Consider the following 6,564-nt stretch of genomic DNA (forward strand, 5'->3'; position numbering starts at 1 on the left):
TCTTTTCAAATCTTAGGGTTTTTTTTCCCCTTCAGTTAATTTATTCTATTGAATAGCCTTATAAAGGTTGTAGATGTATTACCTTGGGCGTGCCTGATGATCTCTATATTTGTTGTAATTATAATTTTTAAGCCTTATGGCTAAGTACATTTTATTTCTGCTTTTTATTAAATATATTTGGTTAATTGCACAGGTACTGACTGCCATGTAGACAAAAATGGGATGTTGACTTGCAGTCCTAGTGCTATCCTATAAATAGGTTACAATGTTCATTTATCAGCTGTTGTATAAAATTGAGGGAAGGAAAAAGTGGATTATGGATATTTATAATGTATACATTTTTTACAGGTTGGACATACAACTTACAAGTAAACTGGGCAGCAAACTCCAAGTTTATATTTCCTGTCATACTTGGACTAGAATGTCTTTCCCAGGAGGTAAAAAAAAGAAAAAAGATAGTTATAGCTAGTGATTGAATGCTCAAAATAAGACCATGTTTCTTTAAGACAAACCATAGATTGTCATGGCTGAAGTTTAATTGAATGGAGTTTGTATCCTAAACAGGTTTAGGATAAGTAGCTGGTCTGTTTCTCCACCTAGAATGCTGCTAATGTAACAAACCACTTCATGTGGCTCATTTTGCTACTTGGGCTCTGGAAATTTCTCTTGAGATAGCTTCAGTCAACCAGAGTATTGTTATTAGGAAAGTCCATTTAGGCTTTAATGGACAAATCAGTTGTTCTTACTAATGATAGAGATGATTGAGTGCAGTGGTAGGCTGCAGCTACCACAAGTCCAGTGCCCATTGGTGGAAGTGAAAGACCAGAATTGTGATAGAAAAGGAAGTTAAAGGAAGAGTACTTCTCTGCAAACACTTGAAGACCAAAGTAGAAAGTATAATTAAATCTCTTGGAAATGCCAGAGGCCAATGAGTGCTTCTACCTCAAGGCTTAGCATATTCTTTTTAACAGGCTTAATCCACTTTATTTTTCTTGTGTAGAAGTACATGGTGGCCATAGCTAGAGCCTGGATCCTCTGCACAGAAACTGGTTTGAGTCTTTACAAGATGATTAGTGAATTCTTGAAAGGGAGATTTTGTGAACACAGTCTCTTTCGAGGTCAGGGGTGAGATAGCTGAGGTCTTAGAGGTGTCATCAAAGGTGGCCTTGGTGAAGTTGCTCAAGGTGGCAGTGCAGCCCCTGGCTAAGGTGTAGCAGTTGTTAGTACTGGCAATCAGCAGCAGCAGCATCTTGGACATGGGCTGAGACGATGCCAGTGCCCCTGGGGGCAGGGATGAGGCACACCAGCACAGAGCCACAGTGAGTCACCCTGCAAGGGACAGTGTGGGGCTTGTCAGTGTTCCCACAGTAGCCTCGACACACAGGGACAATAGAGAGGTTGGCCGGTATGATGGCCCCACAGATGGTAGTGGCTACTTCCTTTGAGTACTTAACACCCAAACCAATGTATCCATTGTAGTTCCCAATAGTGACAGATGCCTTGAACCAGGTGCTCTGGCCAGCACTCCTGCTTTTGCACAGACATATCTTCAAAACCTCATTTTTGAGGGTTGCTGGCAAGAAATGTCAATTAACTCAGATGCCTTGATGGGCAGGGAGACGAGAGATCTCCAGCAACTTGATCTTCAGGTCCTTGACCTTGCCTCCTCGAGCTCTGCAACCTCAGCCTGAGTGCGACCTTGGCCCCAGATGCTACTGCCAAATCCTCCACTGAAGCCACCAGAACCTCCCATTCCACGGCGCTCCGGGCCCTCCCACAGTGCCAGCATCACCCGCCATTTGGTGTTTCCTCAGAAAAGAAGCAAGGCTTAGCATGTTTTCTAAGCTGTAAGGAAACTCAGTGGTTTAATTTGTTTTGGTATTTGGCAGTAGATTCAGAACTGCTTCAGCATGGCAATGGTACTTAGGGGGCAGGGGTAAGGGCTAGTGGTTAAGTTTTGTAAGCCTTGTCAAGGGTAGACCTGACTACAAGGTTACATATCAAAACATGTCTCAGGAGAAAAGCCAGGTTAGGGTTAGTCCCTTGCCAACAGCAGTGAGGGTCTGGAGTGTGTATTGAATGCAGCAGGCAGGAGTGGGAAGGGAAGCAATATAATGTATGTATGTGATCTTGAGCATTCTTTATTTCCCAGAACCAAATGCCAAAGAAGTGTGATTAATCTTTACCTTGGTTAAAATAAAACTACCATTTTAACCTTAATCCTCTCAATGATCTGACTGAAAGTACACCACAAAGACAAACCTAAGCCCAGCTCACTATTCCTTCCCTATAGCCACACTGGAGCAGGTTGTAAAGGGCTGGAGAGATAAACATTTAAATAAGTTCATCAAGATCTTTGAGGTGGCAGTACAGTAGCTCAGGGGTTTTCAACTGGTGTGCTGCAAGAATTTTTAAGATATGCAATAACAATTTAGTTGGGCATGATCTCTTTTCCTGTAGATTGTCAAATAAGAAAAGGACAATAGCCAACACAACACCATCCAGTGTGAATGAATCAAAATTACACCTATTTGTTTTGTCAGATGGGGGGAAGTATACATACTTTTGGTGTGCCGCAGAATTAAAAGGTTGAAAATCGCTGCAATAGCTTATAACCTCTGAAAAGGTCATAGTGATGAGAGATCTGGTTATGACCGCTCTGCCTGGTGCCACGCCACGGCATCATATTTTGTCTTTGGCACTGAACTTCTTTAAAACAAAACTTTAATGATTGTGTGTAGGCCTTTGGGCTTTTCCAGCTTCACCTTAGATCAGGGGTGGGCAAACTTTTTGACTCAAGGGCCACAATGGGTTCTTAAACTGGACCGGAGGGCCGGAACAAAAGCATGGATGGAGTGTTTGTGTGAACTAATATAAATTCAAAGTAAACATCATTACATAAAAGGGTACGGTCTTTTTTTTTTTTAATTTTATTCATTTCAAACGGGCCAGATCCGTCCCGCAGGCCGTAGTTTGCCCACGGCTGCCTTAGATCCTAGGAAAAGTAACCCCAAGGATCGTATGGCCCCTTGAATGGGAATCAAACCCGTGACCTTTCAGTGAGCAGGCCAACACTCTTAACTACAAGCAATACAGGCCAGGACAGAAGCCAAGATTTTTAAAATAGGATTGGGAATTAATAGATGACTTGGATCTTCATAATGAATTTGTTTAAGGCACCTCTTGGAAGCATTTGGACATTTCTGCTATCAACCTGGGTGGCAGATGACCTACATCATTAGGTATCTTAGAAGAGTATGTGGCTTCTGAAGCACATAATTTTGATATTGCAATCCTAAAAGATATAGTTGACATTCTGAGTGGGTTAGGGTTCTGGTGCACTCAGCATGTGAATGAGAGTAGAGTGCTGAAATGACCATTACTGTAAAGGGTTGAGTTGAATTTAGAGTGCCCAGGAGAGCAATAGGTATTGAATGTTCAGTCCTTGAAATGGCAGAGATAGCTAAGTGAATAATGTGTAACAGTGAGCGTTTCCCATGTGCCAAGCATTTTACACGAATTATTTTATTAAGCTGTTTCAACAGTTTGAAAACTGACTCAGAAAGCATTAGAGTTCTTTTTTGTTTGCTGAAATATATATTTAGTGGCCTTTGAAGGGTGGGCAAGAGCCTACTATAAAATACTAAACCAAATTAAACGACTGAGTTTCCTTACAGTGTTTGGGTCTAGAGAAAGTGACGTGTGTGTGCCTGACCCCTGCTTCAGGAAGTCAAATGTGTGGCAAACGCTTTGGGAATTATAGTGAGGGAGGTTTATTTGCACACTGGCCCTCTTATGAGTTTGGACGAAGTCAAGTATAATCTGGTCACTGCATTCCCAGAGCTCAAGGAATGACTTGACTATGTTTCTCAAGCACATTTATATGAGCCAGATTTGAAAGAGCTAAATCTAATCAAGAAAATGATTTTCAATTCAGCACCAGCCACCACAGCCTAACCATTGTTCCTGAGGATAAAGGAACTTTCACAGTGGACTTAGATCAACAGATAGATTAGAAATGAAAGGGGTTTCTTTTAAGGAGGTATATATGGAATGGGACACCCAATTCCAAAATTTAAGAGAAGTATTGCGTTCACAGCTAAATTGAGAAGAAGGTACAGAGATTGCTCATATGCCCCCTGGCCCCACATACAACCTCCCCTACTATTAACATCCCCTACCAGAATTGCACATTTATTAGAATTGTACCTATATTAACAATCACTCAGAATCCATAATTTACATTAGGATTCATTCACTCTTGGTAAACATTCTGGATTTAAGCTGGATTTAATGCCAGTCAATTCATGGTTGTACATTCTATGGGTTTGGACACGTGTATTTACATGTATCTACCATTATACAGTATTTTCACTGCTCAAAAAATCTGTGCTATTTACCACCCCCCCCCCACCTCCATCTGTTATTATCTAAGTGAAATAATTTCTCTCCCTGAAGCCAATTTGATTTTGGAGTATTGGAGCTAAAGAATGACCTTGTTTTTTTAGACTCTAGTAATCTGCTATTCCGTATAACACTGTTAGAAACTAGTCAGCTGTTTAGACTTTAACAAAGTGTAGTAAATGGAGTCTTATGCTAGCCCTTCATCACCTGACCATTTCCTCACCTTACTGAAAACTCTTACCAATATGTGGTTCTGTGCCTGCATTTTGTAGGCACAGAAGGCCTTTCTCACCCTCACGAACTGGACAGAATCCAGGCTCTGCTTTGGCTCTTATCTGGGTTCCTGGTGATGGAGTGAGGGAAGTGGTAGCTAGATGAATTGCCAGATGTGAGTTGTGAGTCCTAAATCCATCTGTTGCTTGGCCTGGTATCTTGGGTCAGCAGGAACCTGTCTTTAAAGCCTATAACTCCCTGACACCCAACATTCCAAGCCTTGTGCATATTCATGCTCTTGTTTATGAAAGAATGTTAAGGCTTTCCAAGCCTTGAGGCAGAGGACAGATATATTTGTCTAAAGGGGAGATCAGAGGTAAGAATAAATTGGCAGGATTTATTGAATAGGAAGAAGGGGAAAGCAGGGTTTTTCTGTGTTAGAGGAGGTAGGTATGTGATTCTAGCAAAAGGGCTTAGCTTTTTGAGCCAGGGGGAGTGTGGCAAGTGTGAGTTGAGCAAGAAGAGATGTTGCCATGGTGTTTTAATGTCCATGGGAGTAAGTAAGCCACTGCCAGGCACCAGCTGAGCTGAGTGGTTTGGTAGAGTGCTGGTATTGGCTGGTTCAGGTAGTGTATCACAGGTACCTTGAGTCAGACAAGTGATTAGATGGCATGGGTGGGCTTAGAAGCTATTTTTACTTCATTGCAGCTGTGTCCTGTCCTTGTAAGACAGAACTGTTAGATGTGCAAAGGAAACAGACGGGTAGTGAGGCCCCCCAATCCCAGGTCCTGGGTAATTGCAGCTCTGAAGTTTCATTAGCCACTTCTCTGTGTTAACCAGGAGCCTTTTAAAATATAACAACCTTTAAAGGGAAAGCATAAGGAAATGCCTTTAAACACTCAACAACTATTTACTGAGTACCTGTTATATGCCAGGTATTATTAGGTACTGGGAATAATAATACAGTGGTATGCAACACCAAGTGTCTGCCCTCGTAGAGCTTACACTTCTGAGAGACAAATAAAAAAGGAATATCATTTGCTATGAAGAGAAATAAAGCAGGGTAGGAGGCAAGAGAATAAAAAGAAGTACTCTTAGCCAGAGCTGGTGGTCTGCACAATTCAAGTAGTTTGTGAATTAAATTTTAAAATTTATTTTTAAAAAAATTTTTTATTGACTTCAGAGAGGAAGGGGGAGGGGGAGAGAGAGAAACATCAGTGATGAGAGAGAATCATCAGTCGGCCTCCTCATTCACGCCCCCCACTGGGATCGAGCATATGCTCTGACCAAGAATTGAACCCGTGACCTCTTTGTTCCTGAATCAACTGCTGAGCCACGTCCAGCTGGGCTAAATTTTTAAATTTAGATAAATTTGAATTAAATTTAACAATGCACTGATTGGGTGAATAATAAGGCTGGTGGTTTCTGAGGAGGTGACATTGAGCTGAAACCTAACGGATGAAAAGGCGCTGTCCTTTTTTACCCATCTGTATTAGACACTATCATATTAATTAGACATTTTATTTTATTTTTAAATATATTTTTATTGATTTCAGAGAGAAAGGGAGAGAGAGAAACATCAATGATGAGAGAAAATCATTGATCAGCTGCCTCCCGCACACCCCCTACTGGGGATCGAGCCCAGAACCTGGGCATGTGACCTTTGATACTCAACCTTTGAGCTACACTGGCCAGGTTATTTAGACATTTGAAAAGAAAAAAAACGGAAATATAGTTTGTAGAGCCTGCACTGACTGTGACCTGATAGCATCCTCAGGGAGTTCTTCAGCTGTGGGGGGTGGGAGGTCAGGGACAACAGGAGGGAAGTTGCTGGTTGGGAACCTGTTGTAGTCAGACTGGGATTTTCTGATGAGAACCTGATGCCTACACCTGAGCAGTAGGGCATGGCTAGAGATATTGACACAACTATAATGGTAGGGACTCATT

General features: G+C 41.7%; 1 pseudogene; it reads right to left on the minus strand.

Annotated features, from left to right (window-relative positions):
- Nucleotides 1-506: 506 nt before the first annotated feature.
- Nucleotides 507-1,799, minus strand: LOC102422059 (annotated as a pseudogene).
- Nucleotides 1,800-6,564: the final 4,765 nt, after the last annotated feature.

The sequence above is a fragment of the Myotis lucifugus genome, unplaced genomic scaffold, assembly GCF_000147115.1.
Source record: "Myotis lucifugus unplaced genomic scaffold, Myoluc2.0 scaffold_28, whole genome shotgun sequence".
Lineage (NCBI taxonomy): Eukaryota > Metazoa > Chordata > Mammalia > Chiroptera > Vespertilionidae > Myotis > Myotis lucifugus.